This window comes from Papio anubis, chromosome 12 (assembly GCF_008728515.1).
Source record: "Papio anubis isolate 15944 chromosome 12, Panubis1.0, whole genome shotgun sequence".
Taxonomy (NCBI): domain Eukaryota; kingdom Metazoa; phylum Chordata; class Mammalia; order Primates; family Cercopithecidae; genus Papio; species Papio anubis.
Window position 1 is genome coordinate 46,989,430 of NC_044987.1, and position 18,885 is coordinate 47,008,314.

General features: G+C 36.8%; 1 protein-coding gene across 4 annotated transcripts in view; it reads right to left on the bottom strand.

The window, feature by feature from the left end:
- Positions 1-18,885, bottom strand: part of TMEM135 (transmembrane protein 135) — a 255,633-nt gene that overhangs the window by 133,735 nt on the left and 103,013 nt on the right. The window lies entirely within an intron of this gene.

The following is an 18,885-nucleotide window of genomic DNA, read 5'->3' on the forward strand; positions in this document are numbered from 1 at the left end:
CCTTGAGGAATCGCCATACTGTTTTCCATAATGGTTGAACTAGTTTACAATCCCACCAACAGTGTAAAAGTGTTCCTATTTCTCCACATCCTCTCCAGCACCTGTTGTTTCCTGACTTTTTAATGATTGCCATTCTAACTGGTGTGAGATGGTATCTCATTGTGGTTTTGATTTGCATTTCTCTGATGGTCAGTGATGATGAGCATTTTTTCATGTGTCTGTTGGCTGTATGCATGTCTTCTTTTGAGAAATGTCTGTTCATATCCTTTACCCACTTTTTGATGGGGTTGTTTGTTTTTTTCTTGTAAATTTGTTTGAGTTCTTTGAAGGTTCTAGATATTAGTCCTTTGTCAGATGAGTAGATTGCAAAAATTTTCTCCCATTCTGTAGGTTGCCTGTTCACTCTGATGGTAGTTTCTTTTGCTGTGCAGAAGCTCTTTAGTTTAATGAGATCCCATTTGTCAATTTTGGCTTTTGTTGCCACTGCTTTTGGCGTTTTAGACATGAAGTCCTTGTCCATGCCTATGTCCTGAATGGTATTAGCTAGGTTTTCTTCTAGGGTTTTTATGGTATTAGGTCTAACATTTAAGTCTCTAATCCATCTTGAATTAATTTTCGTACAAGGAGTAAGGAAAGGATCCAGTTACAGCTTTTTACTTAGGGCTAGCCAATTTTCCCAGCACCATTTATTAAATAGGGAATCATTTCCCCATTTCTTGTTTTTGTCAGGTTTGTCAAAGATCAGATGGCTGTAGATGTGTAGTATTATTTCTGAGGACTCTGTTCTGTTCCATTGGTCTATATCTCTGTTTTGGTACCAGTACCATGCTGTTTTGGTTACTGTAGCCTTGTAGTCTAGTTTGAAGTCAGGTAGCATGATGCCTCCAGTTTTGTTCTTTTGACTTAGGATTGTCTTGGAGATGTGGGCTCTTTTTTGGTTCCACATGAACTTTAAAGCAGTTTTTTTCCAATTCTGTGAAGAAACTCATTGATAGCTTGATGGGGATGGCATTGAATCTATAAATTACCTTGGGCAGTATGGCCATTTTCACGATATTCATTCTTCCTATTCATGAGCATGGTATGTTCTTCCATTTGTTTGTGTCCTCTTTTATTTCACTGAGCAGTAGTTTGTAGTTCTCCTTGAAGAGGTCCACTTAATCTTTTTTCTGTCCCCTGCATTCTGCTACTGAACTCATCTAGAAAATGTTTAGGTATTTTACTATTTTAATATATTTGGATTATTGCTACTTCCTATCTTAAAATTTTCTGTTGGTTCCTTTTCTACTTTCCTTGCTGAGAACTTCATTCTTTCTTTTCACTTCAAAAGTGTTTGTTCTGACTTTAACAGGACAGAGTTATAATTCCAGCATCCAGGTCATCTTAGGAATGGCATTTGTTAGCTGCTGTTTTTCCTACAACAGTTGATGATTTCCCTGAGTCTTGGTTATGTCCAGTAATGTTGGAGTGTGTCCCAGAAAGGGGAGAGAGACTGTGAATATTGCATTTTGACACTCTTGGTCATGCTAAAGGCTCTTGGTCCTCTGGACAATGGATTTGTTTTTGCTTTCGTTTTTAATATTTTTGTTGTTGTTGGCAATCAACCCTGTTAGGTTCAAACCACAAGTCCCAACCTACCTGGTGGGCTGTGACTTCAATGTCAATTCAGTTTCCCAAGTCTTTTTAGGGATATTCACACTATCCTCATATGTGTCACCTAAAAGTCAATCTAGGACAAAGACGGTGATCTACAATGTAGTTCAGTTATAAAACTTTTTATTTCACCTCCTTGAAAAGGTACCACACATGCTCAGCTTAGGGATGAGTCTGGGTCTTCATGCACAGATTTAGGTCATCTTTTTCTCTACCTACTTCCTCTCCATAATTTCCCCAACACTATCTGTCTCCTAGACCCCTTGTCTTAATTCTCTGGCTACATGGTGTTTTTGCCTCCACACACACTCATGTACTTTCTGCAACTGCATATGCCTTGGGGAGAAGTGGCAGGAAAGGAGGAAAAAAGCAAAAATGAACAGATATTCTCCCCTCATTCTTTGGACTACAGGGGCCCATTTTTCCAGTTTATTTGGTCAAAGAAAAAGATTACCTTTCAGAGTTTTAAATGCTGCAGAGTTGCCATTGCCACCACCACCACCACCATTGCAGGGGAACAGCCTCATGATTAAGGCTTACCTGGGGTCCCACCAGAAAAGTAAAACAAAAACCAGAATACAAAACACAAAGAAAACAGTGATTTTCCACACAGACTCCTTTGCACAGGGGCCCTTCTTTCCAGTCCTCTGACCATAAACAGAGAAAAAGAGAATTTTTCTGTCTGTATCTTTTGTGCAGACCAAGAATAAGATGTCCTGCCAAGCTGGGAGAAAAAGAAAGGGGAAAAGGAGAGAGAAAACAATAACAACAACAACAACAACAAACAAAACAGAAAACTTGCCAGTATCAGTCGCACCTCCAGGTTGGAACTGCATCCTGAACCTCCTGCTATTATTTACTCTTCAGAGACCTCAAATAGTTGTGCTGTGTATTCTGCCCAGGGTTTTAGTTGGAATACATAGGAGAGAGTCTTCCTCCATCTTAGTAGATTCAGAACCACAAAAATTCTAGACATAAACCTTGACATTTATGGTCAACTGTTTTTTAACAAAGATGCCAAAGCAATTCAATGGGCAAAGATAGGCTTTTCAACAAATGCTGCTGGTACAACTGAATATACATAGGCAAAAAATAAAACAAAAAAAATGAACTTGGATTTTCACCTCACACCATATTTAAAAGGTGACAGAAAGACTGATATGATCTGAAGAGAAACCAGAGTATCTCACACCGTATTTAAAAGTAAACTCAAAACAGATCACAGACCTAAATGAAAAACAAAGGAGAAAATCTTTGTGACCCCCAACTAGGTAAAGATTTCTTGGATATGATAGCCAAAGTATAGCTCATAACAGAAAAAAAATTAATAAATGGAATATCATCAAACTTATAACATTTTGTCTTCAAAAAGCACTATTTAGAAAGTGAAAAGGCAGGCCACAATCTGGGAAAAAATATTCCCAAATCCTATACTTAATAAAAGATTTGATCCAAAATGAAAAAATTTTTAAAGTCATCTCCTGCAAGTCAGTAATAAGACAATAAGCCCCATGAAAAAAACGGCAAAAAAATTTAATAGACATTTCACAAAATACATACAAATGTCCAATAAGCACTATGAAAAGAAGTCCAACATCACTAGTCATTAGGGAAATGAAAATTACCATAAAAGATACCACTATACATTTCTAGAATGGCTATAATAAAACAGTATGATCATGCCAAATGTTGGCAAGGATACTGACAAACTGCACCCCTCATACACTGCCAAGTGGGAATGTAAAATAAAACAACTACTCTTTTCTTTAAGCATTATTCTTATGATCTAACAATTCTACATTTAGGTATCAAGCCAAGAGAAATTAAAACATATGTCAACCCAAAGACTTCTCTCCAACTTTCATAACTGAAAACTGGAAATAATCGAAATGGTTAATTAATATGTCCATAAACAAAATGCAATCCAAACAATGGAATACTATTCGGTCATGAAAAGGGGAAAAAGAACTTACTGATAATAATGACCTCAAAAACATTATGTTGGACAGGCGGAGTGGCTCACACCTGTAATCTCAGCAATTTGGGAGGCCGAGACAGGCAGATCACTTGAGGTCAGGAGTTCGAGACCAGCCTGGGCAACATGGTGAAATCCCATCTCTACTAAAAATACAAAAATTAGCCAGGTGTGGTGGTGCACTCCTGTAGTCCCAGCTACTCAGGAGATTCAGACAGGAGAATCGCTTGAACCTGGCAGGCAGAGGCTGAAGTGAGCTGAGATCACTCTACTGCACTCAAGCCTGGGGAAGAGAGTGAGACTCCATCTCAAAAAAAAACAAAATACATCATGTTAAGGAAAGGAAGGCAGACTCAAAAGGGCACATACTGTATAATTACATGTATATAAAATTTTCAGAAAAAGAGAGTTTAGATTGTGGCATAATAAAAATATATCCGAACCTTGTTCCTGGTTCCTGGCACAGGGCTTCAAAAACCCTTGGAATTTCATAGGTGACTGCACTGTCTTTGTTATGCTAATGAGGTGGCTCATGGTGATAGCTTCCAGATAGGGACTGGTCACCAAAAAAACCACATACATGATTAGAGGGTTGGAACTCTAGGTCAACAGCACCTCCAAGGACAGGTAGGGAGCTGGAGACAGTTTAATCACATGGCCAATAATTTAATCAATCACACCCATATACTGAAACCCCAATAAAAGCTCTGAACACTGAGGCTTGGTGGACACACTGACATGCAGAGAGGGTAATGTACCCTGACTCTACAGGGAGAGGGCATGGAAGCTTTAGGTCCAGGTCCCTTCCAAACCTTGTCTTATGTGTACCGTTTATAAAGAAACTGTATAACATTTTTAGTGAGCTCTTTGAGTCATTCCAGAGAATTACTGAACCTATAAATTTGGGAATCTCCAATTTTACAGTCAGTTGTCAGAAGCATGAATGTTCCGCATTTGTGGCTGGCATCTGAATTGAGAGCAGTCTTCTGGAGGGCTAAACTCTTAAACCTGTGGAGTCTGATGCTAACTGATGGACAGTTAGTGTCAGAACTGTATTACAATATACCCACAGAGGGCAGAAATGGAAAAAAAGAGACAAAAAGATTAGCGGTTACCTGGGTCTGGGAGTAGCAATGGGAAGTGATAGCAACAAATATTTTTTAGAGTGATAGAAATATTCAAAAACTAGATTTGATTATGGCTGTACAACTCCATAAATGTACTTAAAAATCACCGAATTGTACACTTTCAATGAATATAACTTATGGTTATTATACCACAATAAAACTGGTTTTTAAAATCTAATCAATAAGTTTCCAAGATTATAGAAGGCATTCAAAGTTATAATAATCATGTATTTCTTCATTCTGTATTCTCATAATGAACACCAAATATTTATTAAATGCATCAGTCAGTGCAAAAATAACAAGAAATGAAGGGTTTCAACTGTCTTAAGAGCACTCCATTAGATATACAGAAGAACTCTATCAAAATTAGCAACGTTAAATGAGGTTAAAGATCTCACATGTAGGATGTAGGATGTAGGTAGGATGGATTAGGTCCACATTTTATGGAAAATACTTTAACATGAAGGTGTGAGGCAATGATAAAGTGCTTTCAATTGGGGTAATCTGGAGTTAGCCAATGCCCTGGGTGCTCTCATTAGTCTCAGAGATTTTACGGTCAGTTGTGATTCTGCCTATTAAATGTTCTTTCACTTGATGACTTTATAATCCATTACTGAAAAATTATATCAAAAGGACTGCTAGCATGTATATTATATTAATATTAGAGCCAGATTTGCATTCAGCACTGGCTAATGGGACACTTTTAAACAATAAGAAAAGAGAGTAAGTTGTTATATGCATGGGATGCACTGTTTTTTAACCCCTGAGCTTTTCCTCTTGATATTGTCCTTTAATTCTCTTCTTGAAACCACCTTCCTGAAAAAAGAAGTATACATGTGTAAAATCTATTCATGCTCCCCTCTCATTCACTCACTCCCTAACCCACTATAATCTGACTTCAATCCCAGCCATTAGGCTAAAACCACTACAGTGAAAGTCACTAAACCAGACTTTTACCAAATTCCTTCAACTCTTCCAATTACCTTAACAATCTTTCCCATGGACTTCAATCCTCTAAAATTCAAAGGTATATGGAAATTTGTACAATCTCCTATTTGAAATTAATGACATCTCTTTATCATTAAATACAAATCTTCTCTGTTCTGACCTGCCACATCCCTACTGAACCATCTCAAACGATACTTGACATTATATGGCAAATTCAGTATCTTAGTCAATTTGTGTTACTAAAAAGGAATACCTGAGATTGGGCAATTTATTATTTTAAAAAGGTATTCATTTGGCTCATAGTTCTGCAGCCTGTACAAGATGCATGAGGCTAGCATATGCATATAGTAAGGGCCTCAAGCTGCTTCTCTTCATGACAGAAGGCAAAGGGGAGCCGGCATGTGCAGACATCATATGGGGAAACAGGAAGGGGCAGGGAGGTGCCAGGCTCTTTCTAACAACCAGCTGTCATGGAAACTAACAGAATAGAAACTCACTCATTACCACAAGAAAGGTACCAAGTCATTGATGAGGAATCCACCCCCATGATCCAAACACCTCCCATTAGGTTCCACCTCCAACACTGGTGATCAAATTTCAACATGACGTTTGAAGGGTCAAATATCCAAACTACAGCACTTACCTACTGAGAACACAACAGTCAATTAAAAATAAAAATGATGTGCAAACAAAATGGTAAAAATTACATTTGGCCATACACATATATGCATAAAGTTAAATTTATTTGCTAATTCAAAATGTTTAAGTTACTTGCTGCTGAACTCACCTAACGTTATATGCAAAATTCTTTTGGTATGTTTGTACAAAAAAACATTTTCTACATATCTAAAATCTTTGTTTCTTAAATAAAGCCTGTGTCTTCTAATGCATTCAACCACATCTAGCTACACAGCCAGAGTAGATAAATTTAAGTTTAGTGGGTGGTTGGTATAGGGGAGGGAGGTAGGCTCAGCCTTACCCATGTGGAAGTAATTGCTTTCTTGACCTAAAGCTCTTCCCATTAGAATCAAAACAAATTGATATTATCTTAAGAACTTTTCTAATTTTTGAAAATAAAACCTAAATGTTCCATACTTAAACAGATGTTGTTTGTTTTGTTTAAGGACAAAATTATAACACATTTATTTTTGTATTTAAATCAAAAGCAGACTTACTATTATGAAGAAAATAAGAGAATTTCAAAAGATAATCATCTCAGTGTAGAAAGGCACGTACAGAGTTGGTACAGACAAGGCCAACAAACTTAAACATTGTGATCTGATATTTTTAAAATCTTGGTTTGACCCTTGGCCTTCTTGGTCTATACCAAACTTTTCAAAATAAATTGTTTGTTCATCAGGAGTATGCAATAATGCATATAACATGGTGAGCTATTTAAAGCAGATTTAGTGACAAGGGTAAAATATTCCAGCAAGAATAAAATACAAGTGCTGAAGATTAATGTTTTATGATGTGATTCTGGCATGAACTATAAATTTTCTAAGAACCTGCCAAAATATAATATGCTGTTTTGATTCATGGAATTGGAGATCTGAAATAAATATCACGATATTATTATACTTAGTCCAGTCTTCTGCCTCTGGCGGTTCAATATCTATACTATCCAGATCGATGGCTATTAAAAGGTACATTTTTTCTACATGAGCAAGATATTAATAGTAACTCCACAACCTCCTTGAAGCCTTTTTTAATGCTTTATCACCCTGAAAGTGATGACCAGTGGCTTTAGTTATCTCAAACTTTCTGTTCTGTGTTCAAAACTAATTTCTTCCCAGCACATTAGAGATAGGATGGGGATGTCTCTGTATATACAGTAAATCTGAACATAATGTCCTTGATAGGTTCTTGGCAACTGCTATTTTAAGTGAAACAATGTATGACAAACAAAACTACTATTCCCCTCTTCAATGTTATAACAAAATGAGATTGAACAAAGGGACGTGATTGGAGGACCTGCTGTAAGGCATTTCACTCAAAGTCACAGTTTCCAAGGAGCTACTGACAACATGACATGAGGACTTACTGCACCTTGCTTACAATAAATATTTCCTAGGCCATATCATATCTCATATCTCCTTCCTTTTCCTCAAGATTCTTTTCATACTTATTTCCTATCCCCTTCTCTAGACGTTATCCATTCTCCCCACATGCTTTTTAAAACTGCTGTATTTGAATTGCTGCTTAAAAAGGAAAAATCATTCTAACTCTTCTAGGCTATATTCTAATAGATTACGTATAGCTTACTAAGTATCCAATTTGAAAACCAACAACAGAAGAATAAAAGAATAGACTTGAAAAAGTTATCAGGAACATTCTAGAGTGGTCAGAATTCTTTTTTTTTCCTACATGGTATGAGGATATGGGCAGAAGTGAATCATGTTAATAAAAAGTATATTTAAATAGCAATAGACATGTGTAAGGTATCTTAATATTTTCTTCCCATTAAAATATGATACATAAATCAGAGTCTTATTGCAAAAGTGATAATCCAATTTTCTTTGACAGGATCAACTAAGCCTTAGTCTACATTTCTGGAAGGCCCGTGTCTCACCAATCTCAGTGGGACTTCTGCCCAACTAAGACTTGCAATAATCAAAACTAAGTTTTCACCATGTAATAACTTTACCGTTTGGTTAATAGGATTCTTATATTTGTTTGTACAAGTCATTTTCTTTATTATTGCACTTCCCTTGTTATATTTACTTTATGCATAAAAACAAAAACATGATCAGCAGAATTTGGTTGAGTAGTACACATCAAGTTTGTGACTAAACATGTTTTGTATAATACTGAGATACTGGCACTAGACAGCAGAGGGCACTGGCAACAAATGCCAACTCAAATATCATGACTCACACAGGAAGGAAATAATCACTCAAAAGTGCCAATAACACTGCTATTAGTATAGTTGTGGATCAAAATACCTAAACTCTGTCTTTTATTATCAACTACCAGTTTACGCACTGTTATAAACATAAGATCTCCATTTACTCACCCCAATATAGAAAATAATACAACAGATGTAATAAAATAAAACTAAGTTAAGATTTAGAACAGGCTAATTCTAATAGGCTTATTTTGTGGCAGACATTGTGCTAGCTGCCTTATAGACGTTATCTAATTTATTTCTCACAAAGCAATGCATGAGCTTGCTGCTGGTCTGGTTACAGAAGACACTGGCAAGGTCCTAAGTAGCAGGTTATGACTCAGCCACCAGACTACAAAACTTTTTGAAAGCCAAAACCATTTTGGTTTAGTTTACAATTAAAACCCAGTATCTAGTAATCTACCTCACAATAATTATTCAGGGGAACAAAGAAAAAAGAAGAAACACTAGATCTGATTCCAGTGCCATGCATCACAATTGCTTTTAGGACGCTATCAGTGAATATTTATTTGATTAGATTTTACAAGCCACTAGTTCCTGGCATTCTACTAGGCACCAGGTCTCAGAGATTTCATTATTTGAACTAATATTTTGCTTATTAAAGACTTACATTTTTTCCTGAGGTAGTGCTAGAAGGGAAGCAGTAAAGAAAAAAATAATAACAAAAATATATAAGAAAAAATAGATTCAACAATAAAAATATATATTTGAGAGTTTAGTTCTAGGTTTTCTTGTATAAAGAATTCACATTCAACAATAAGAAAATGCTTAGTTTCCTTAAATATAATATTAAAAGTATAATAATTTTAGTAATGTTGGAAATATATCTTAATAGATGAATAATCAAGTCTCTTTGTGAATAAGAAATATCAACTATGTAAATTGTATTATTTAAATATTCTTTAATTCATGAATATTTTCATGAAAAAATTTAATGTCAAAAATAATTATTGCTGTATTAAATATGATTTTAAAATAACACCAATATTTATAACTATCCATAAAAATCTATAAAGATATACTTATATTAAACTGAAAGCTGATGAAATTAAAGTAGTATTTGCCACTTCAGTTCTGTCTAAATAAATCTTTTACTTACTCATCAGACATATACTGAGATTTTTATTATGTGTTAGCCAGGTGTTAAACTTTAAGAATAGAAATCCCTAACAAAGAATCCCTACCCTCACTGCAGCAATCACTCTAAAATTAAATATTCTATATTACTTATGTACAGCATGCTCCTGGAAGGTTAAAAAAAAATCCATTCTAATGAATCATTCAGAATACCTAATACCATGTCGTCATATAAAACAAAAGTAGCTTTAAAAAAACCTACTTTTCCTTCTTGCCAAAACAGCAACAAACCTTAATACTCTGTTCTACTTTACATACAAAAATCTTTATATATACTTTAAATTTCTTTTCTATTTCTTAACCTGTTTTATCTCATACAGAGTGTACCCTCCTTGAGTTCAAAGAAGAAAGAATTAAAAAATACTTCTAATACAGTGGTTTACAACAGTAGCTAAGTATTAAAATCAGGGGACATTTTAAAAAATATAGATACTGGAGCCCCAAACTAGACCTCATAGACAAAGTCTTTGGTGATGGAGCCCAGGTACCTATAGTTTTGCAGAGCTCCATGGGCAATTCTCAAACTCAGCCAAAGTTGACAACCACAACTTTAAAGGCTTAATTAAACACAGGGGTTCCCAACCCCTGAGAGATGGACAGGTACTGGTCCCTGGCTTGTTAGGAACCAGGCCACACAACAGGAGGTGAGCAGCAGGCAAGCGAGCATTACCGCCTGAGCTTGGCCTCCTGTCAGATCAGCCGTGGCAGTAGATTCTCATAGGAGCGTGAACCCTATTTTGAACTGCACATGGGAGGGATCCAGGTTGTGTGCTCCTTATGATAATCTAATGATGATTTGAGGTAGAACAGTTTCATCCCAAAACCAAGCCTCCCGTGGAAAAATTGTCTTCGACGAAGCCAGTCTCTTGCGTCAAAAAGGCTGGAAACCGCTACCTAGGCAGAAAGGGTATACAAAGCTACCTGTAAGCAGAAAATGTTAAAGCCATATAGGATCTTAAAGATCATCTAATTGGCTCATTTTCTGAAGTATGAAGCTGAAGTTGTGAGGAGTTAAGTAAACTGTCCAAGGTCTAGTAAAGTCTACTGACATGCAGACTAGTATTTTTTCATTACTTCTCTTAGCTGATATTTTTGTCATGAGGTTACCTAAGAATCCCTGCTTAACAAATACATTCGCAGTACTGGCTTAGCATAGGATGCTGGCTACTCCAGTTGGGAGACAGAATACTAATTCTTGATTCTACCACAAACTTATCAATACCCTAAGCATTCATATCATAAATTCTCAGGGAAATGTGATTAAAATAAAAAAAAATTAAAAAAAAAAAAAAAAAAACACTACACTGTCTTGAACCTGAAATACCTCCTTTGGAAAAACAGTGATAAGAGTAACAAAAATGGAAAGTTGTTTTGATGTATGAATGAGCTGGATAATTATAATGCACCTAGAGCATATAATAGGCACTCAACAAATGTTACTTCCCTTCAACATGACACCACCCACACTGCTTTCCTTTTTGATTCTGCAATTAAAGTTACCTGTCCCTAGTACCTCACTTTAATCCTTTTCATATTGTTTCTCCTAACTGGCAAAGACTTTTGGCCTCTTCTCCTTGATTAATGCTCATCAGTTTCTTCAAAGCTAAGTTTAAAGATATACCTTCTTTGCTCTCTGGCCAGGGCATCTCTGAAAGAAAGGCAGCAGCCCCAGGCAGGGGCTTATAGATAAAACTCCCATCTCCCTGGGACAGAGAACCTGAGGAAGAGGCAGCTATGGGTGAAGCTTCTGCAAACTTAAACGTTCCTGCCTGGCAGCTCTGAAGACAACAGCGGATCTCCCAGCACAGTGCTGGAGCTCTGCTAAGGTACAAACTGCCTCCTCAAGTGGGTCCTTGATCCCCGTGCCTCCTGACTGGGAGACACTTCTCAGCATGGGTCAACAGACACCTCATACAGGAGACCTCCGGCTGGCATCTGGCAGATGCCACTCTAGGACAAAGCTTCCAGAGGAAGGAACAGGCAGCAATCTTTGCTGTTCTGCAGCCTCAGCTGGTGATACCCAGGCAAACAGGGTCTGGAGTAAACTTCCAGCAAACTCCAGCAGACCTGCAGCAGAGGGGCCTGACTGTTAGAAAGAAAATTAACAAACAGAAAGGAGTAACAGCAACATCAACAAAAAGGACGTCCACACAGAAACCCCATCAGAAGGTCACCAACATCAAAGAACAAATGTAGATAAATCCATGAAGATGAGGAAAAACAAGGCAAAAAGGCTGAAAATTCCAAAAACCAGAATGTCTCTTCTCCTCGAAAGGATCACAACTCCTGGCCAGCAAGGGAACAAAACTGGACAGAGAGTAAGTTTGAGGAATGACAGAAATAGGCTTCAGAAGGTGGGTACTAACAAACTCCTCTGAGGTAAAGAAGCATGTTCTAGCCCAATGCAAGGAAGCTAAGAACCATGAAAAAAGGTTAGAGGAATTGCTAACTAGAATAACCAGTTTAGAGAAGAACATAAATGACCTAATGGAGCTGAAAAACACAGCATGAGAACTTCGTGAAGCACACACACGTATCAATAGCTGAACTGATCAAGTGGAAAAAGGATATCAGAGATTGAAGATCAACTTAATGAAATAAAGCATGAAGACAAGATTAGAAAAAAAAAAAAAGAATGAAAAGGAAAGAACAAAGCCTCCAAGAAATATGGGACTACATGAAAAGACCAAACCTACGTTTGATTGGTATACCTGAAAATGATGGGGAGAATAGAACCGAGTTGGAAAACACTCTTCAGGATATTATCCAGAAGAACTTCCCAACTTAGCAACAGAGGCTAATATTCAAATTCAAGAAATACAGAGACCACCACAAAGAAACTCCTCGAGAAGAGCAACCCCAAGACACATAATTGTCAGATTCACCAAGGTTGAAATGAAGGAAAAAATGTTAAGGGCAGCCAGAGACAAAGGTTGGGTTACCAACAAAGGGAAGTCCCTCAGACTAACAGTGGGTATATCTACACAAACCCTACAAGCAAGAAGACAGTGAGGATCAATATTCAACATTCTTAAAGAAAAGATTTTCAACCCAGAATTTCATATCCAACCAAACTAAGCTTCATAAGCAAAAAATAAATAAAATCCTTTACAGACAAGCAAATGCTGAGAGATTTTGTCACCACCAGACCTGCCTCACAAGAGCTCCCGAAGGAAGTACTAAATATGCAAAGGAAAAACAGGTACCAGCCACTGCAAGAACATACCAAATTATAAAGACCATCGACACTATGAAGAAACTGCATCAACTAATGGGCAAAATAACCAGCTAGCATCATAATGACAGGATCAAATTCACATATAACAATATTAACCTTAGGCCGGGCGCGGTGGCTCAAGCCTGTAATCCCAGCACTTTGGGAGGCTGAGACGGGCGGATCACGAGGTCAGGAGATCGAGACCATCCTGGCTAACACGGTGAAACCCCGTCTCTACTAAAAAATACAAAAAAAAAAAAAAACTAGCTGGGCGAGGTGGCGGGCGCCTGTAGTCCCAGCTACTTGGGAGGCTGAGGCAGGAGAATGGCGTAAACCCGGGAGGCGGAGCTTGCAGTGAGCTGAGATCCGGCCACTGTACTCCAGTCCAGGCGACAGAGCAAGACTCCGTCTCAAAAAATATATATATATATATATAAACCTTAAATGTAAATGGGCTAAATGCCACAATTAAAAGACAGAGACTGGAAAATTAGATAAAGAGTCAAGACCCATCGATATTCAGGAGTCCCATCTCACGTGCAAACACACACACAGGCTCAAAATAAAGGGATGAAGGAAGATTTACCAAGTAAATGGAAAGCTAAAAAAAGCAGGGGTTACAATCCTACTCTCCGATAAAACAGACTTTAAACCAACAAAGATCAAAAGAGACAAAGAAGGGCATTACATAATGGCAAAGGGATCACTGCAATAAGACGAGTTAACTATCCTAAATATATATGCACCCAATACAGGAGCACCCAGATTCATAAAGCAAGTCCTTAGAGACCTACAAAGAAACTTAGATTCCCACAAAAAAACAGTGGGAGAGTTTAACACCTCACTGTCAATATTAGATCAATGAGACAAAAAATTAACAAGGATGTCCTGGACTTGAACTCAGCTCTGAACCAAGCAGACTCAATAGACATCTACAGAAGACTCCACTCCAAATCAACAGAATATACATTCTTCTCAGCACCACATCGCCCTTATTCTAAAATTGACCACATAATTAGAAGTAAAACACTCCTCAGCAAATGCAAAAGAACGGAAATCATAACAGTCTCTCAGACCACAATGCAATCAAATTAGAACTCAGGATTAAAAAACTCCCTCAAAACCACACAACTACGTGAAAACTGAACAACCTGCTCCTCTATGACTACTCAGTAAATAATGAAAGTAAGGCAGAAATAAATAAGTTCTTTGAAACCAATGAGAACAAAGACACAACGTACCAGAATCTCTGGGACACAGCTAAAGGAGTGTGTAGAGGGAAATTTATGGCACCAAATGCCCACAGAAGAATGTGGGAAAGATCTAAAATCAACACCTTCACATCACAATTAAAAGAACTAGAGAAGCAAAAGCTAACAAATTCAAAAGCAAGCAGAAGACAAGAAATAACTAATATCAGAGCAGAACTGAAGGAGATAAAGATACAAAAAATCCTTCAAAAAATCAATGAATCCAGGAGGTGGTTTTTTGAAAAGATCAACTAAATAGACAGACCGCTAGCTAGACTAATAAAGAAAAAAGAGCAGAATCAAATAGACTCAATAAAAAATTAGATAAAGGGGATATCACCACCGATCCCACAGAAATACAAACTACCATTAGAGAATACTATCAACACCTCTATGCAAATAAACTAGAAAATCTAGACGAAATGGATAAATTCCTGGACACATACACCCTCCCAAGACTAAATTAGGAAGAAGTCGAATCCCTGAACAGACCAATAACAAGATCTGAAATTGAGGCAGTAATTAATAGCCTACCACACAAAAACAGCCCAGGACCTGACAGCTTCACACCTGATTTCTACCAGAGGTACAAAGAGGAGCTGGTACCATTCCTTCTGAAACTATTCCAATCAATACAAAAAGAGGGACTCCTCCCCAACTCATTGTATGAGGCCAGCATCATCCTGATACCAAAACGTGGCAGACACATAACAAAGAAAAGAAGTTTCAGGCCAATATTCCTGATGAACATCGATGCAAAAATCCTCAATAAAATGCTGGCAGACCAAACCCAGCAGCACATCAAAAAGCTTATCCACCATGATCAAGTCAGCTTCATCTCTGGGATGCAAGGCTGGTTCAACATACGCAAATCAAAATCCATCACATAAACAGAACCAATGGCAAAAACCACATGATTAACTCAATAGATGAAGAAAAGGCCTTCGATAAAATTCAACACCCTTTCATGCTAAAAACACTCAATAAACTAGGTATTGATGGATATCTCAAAATAATAAGAGCTATTTATGACAAACCCACAGACAATATCACACTAACTGGGCAAAAGCTGGAAGCATTTCCTTTGAAAACAGGCACAAGACAAGGATGCCCTCTCTCACCACTCCTATTCAACATAGTACTGGAATTTCTGGCCAGGACAATCAGGCAAGAGAAAGAAATAAAGGGTAGTCAAATAGGAAGAGAGGAAGTCAAATTATCTCTGTTTGTGGATGACATAATTGTATTTTTAGAAAATCCCATTGTCTCAGCCCAAAATCTCCTTAAGCTGATAAGCAACTTCAGCAAAGTCTCAGGATACAAAATCAATGTGCAAAAATCACATGCATTCCTACACATCGATAATAGACAAAGAGAATGCCAAATCTTGAGCAAACGCCAATTCACAATTGCTACTAAGAGAACAAAATACCTAGGAATACAACTTAAAGGGATGTGAAGGACCTCTTCAAGGAGCTCTACAAACCACTGCTCAAGGAAATAAGAGATGATACAAACAAACGGGAAAAACATTCCATGCTCATGGATAGGGAGAATCAATATCGTGAAAATGGCCATACTGCCCAAAGTAATTTATAGATTCAATGCTATCCCCATCAAGCTACCATTGACTTTCTTCACAGAATTAGAAAAAACTAAATTTCATATGGTGCCAAAAAAGAGTTCATATAGTCAAGAAAATCCTAGCAAAAAGAACAAAACTGGAGGCATCAAACTACACTACACTGTCAGTACAACTACACTGACTTCAAACTGCACTACAAGGTCACAGTAATCAAAACAGCATGGTGCTGGTACCGAAACAAATACATAGGCCAATGGAACAGAACAGAGGCCTCAAAAATAATGTCACACATCTACAACTATCTGATCTTTGACAAACCTGACAAAAGCAAGCAATGGGAAAAGGATTCCCTATTTAATAAATGGTGTTGGGAAAACTGGCTGGCCATATGCAGAAAACTGAAACTGGATCCCTTCCTTACACCTTAAAGTCTAAGTAAGTGAATTATTGTACATTGAGGGCAATTATATTGCATACTAGAATCAATGAACTTTGGAGACAAGGGTTCAAATCCTAGCTCTCCAATTTCCTAGCTATTTGACCACAGGCAAAATGTTTAACTTCTCTAAGCCTCAGTTTACCTATAAGATGACCAGTGTAATCTCTCCCTTGGAGAGTTAAGAGGAGGATTTTTAAAAGATAAAGTATCGCTCCTCTGCTTAAGACCTCCTATAATACATTACAACCTATAAAATAAGTTTTAAACACCTTCAAAGACTATCTTACTTTCAGAAAGGGGAAAATGTTCTCCCATTTCAAAATTTCTTCAAATATCCAAGCAGAAATGTCCAGTAAGTAGACAAAATACAGCATTAAAGCCAGAACAGGGAGGAGGAAACATGCAAAGTTTATTGTCATCATGCATCTGGATAAATTCGCTGAAAGACTGATATTTTTGGAATTTGGATATACCAACTTTTTTTCTCTTACCTGATACACTCGTCATGAGGTTACCTATGAATCCCTGCCTAACAAATATTTTTGCAGTACTGGCCTAGTACATTTTTTTAAAAGGCCTAGGACAAATAAATTAACCACTTGCCGCTTTCCTCCCTTAGCATATTATAAAATTTCCAATATTGATAAATATAATGATTTCAGATTGTGTTTTAAATAATCCCTCAAATTATTAACCTTTTAGTTTATATCCTACTCTCAAACAGATTATCTACCATTGTCCTAATACTAAAACACAGTTTAAATTTAACACAATCCAAGTGGAATCGGGACACTGGTTAGTTTCAGACTCAAGCTAAACAAAGTATTTCCACACTCTCCCAGACTTTTTCCTTTTTCCAAGTATTGATAGAATTGTTTCCCCCATCAGAGAGTAAGCTCCTCTAAAGTCAGGAATCATGGCACCCATTTCCATAGCATTTAGCCCACCATTTCGGAAAATCTATGGCGTGTGTGTCTGTGTGTGTGTGTGTGTGTGTGTATTCAGTAATATCTTTGTTTTGTTTTGTCTCCTCTACTTCCAAAAATCAAATCATGAAATTAAAACTAATTAGTGGCCTATCCTAACTACCATTTAACAAATGCTTGCCACACATCACTCTGTACTTTTTAAACCATAAAATATTATTTTATCAACCCTAACATACCACAGACAAATTTCCTGAGAACCAAAAAAGTCAGTGGGGAAAAAAAGAAATTTCCTAATTTTAGAGACATTAAAATGTGAAGAATAGCAGATGATAACTCTGAGGTGCCATTAATTAGAAGACACATTCCATTTTCAGAGCTCTTAAAATGTAAGAAAAATATGTGCATCTTACACTTTTAACTTCATTATAGAAACTGGAGGTCAGAGAGTGCTTAAACACTTTATCTATTTAACCAGGTTGGCCACATGGAACAACACCTAATAATTAGTAGAAAAATGGAACAAAAGCCAGCTATTTTAACTATTGCCTCCCCATTAAGTAAAATAAGTATATATCCAATGTGTTGCTGTCCTCAGATGATTACTTATACAACTGTGTTGCATACATTTCCCTAACCGTCCTATAAAAGAAGGTAAGTTCAACAGTTCATTGCCCACCCTATGAAAAAAAAATACAGTAATTAGTAAAATCTGAAATTCATTTTTAGACATTATAGGTAGATTACTATGTCTGACTATATTGCTGTAAGTTTTCTTTTTTCAAAATGACACCACATACTTCAATGTTTGAGAATACAAAGGGATCAGTTAAGTCTTTCTGTATAGACAAAATATATGTTACAAATTATACCAAGGTGATTTGCCAATACAAAATTAAATATTTAGAGTATATATACTTTTCAAATGTTGGCACATTTCTGCCTAATGAGCAAATACATCAACCGACACATATATAGTTATGAAGTAATACAATTTTATTTAACTCCTTAGATATTCACTTCCACTATTAAATATTTAGGTTTCTGAATTATAAATATTACATTAAATAACATCAAACTTAATTCAAGAATAGGGAATTGTAAGGGCTAGGCATGGTGGCTTATGCCTGTAATGCCAGCACTTTGTGAGGCTGAGGCAGGAGGCAGGAGAATCGTTTGAGGCCAGGAGTTCAAGACCAGCCTAAGCAACATAGTAAGACTCCATCTCCCCAAAAATAGGGAGTTCTGTATTTTAGCCTTAAGTACTTGCCAATAGAACAGAAAAAGGAACATAACAATGTGGTGTTACATTTGGCCTCAACCTAAATTTGTATTAGTAAAGGAGAAAATAAAGAAAGAGCAGACAGAGTGGTAATTAAGCTGGTAACAATTTTAAAATGAAAATTTATGTGAGGTGATAGAAAAATCTTCTAAAGGATTGACAGGAGCATTTTAAAAAGTCAAAACTTAGCATCTGCAGACAAAAATCCTCTCCAGCCTTCTTCTCCCTCTCCCCTCCCTCTTCCTTCCCTTCTCTCCACGTGTGGTAAACTTCAACATTTCCAATTATTTTATCTTAAGAAATAAGTATCAGTCCTGTATAACACAAAATAGAAAGAAAGCAAAAGGTAAGGGGTTCTTTTTTCATTAAAAACATTTGTAGAAGTTACTAATAAAATGTCATTTTTTAAGAGTAAAGATATTTGATAACTAAAGGTAA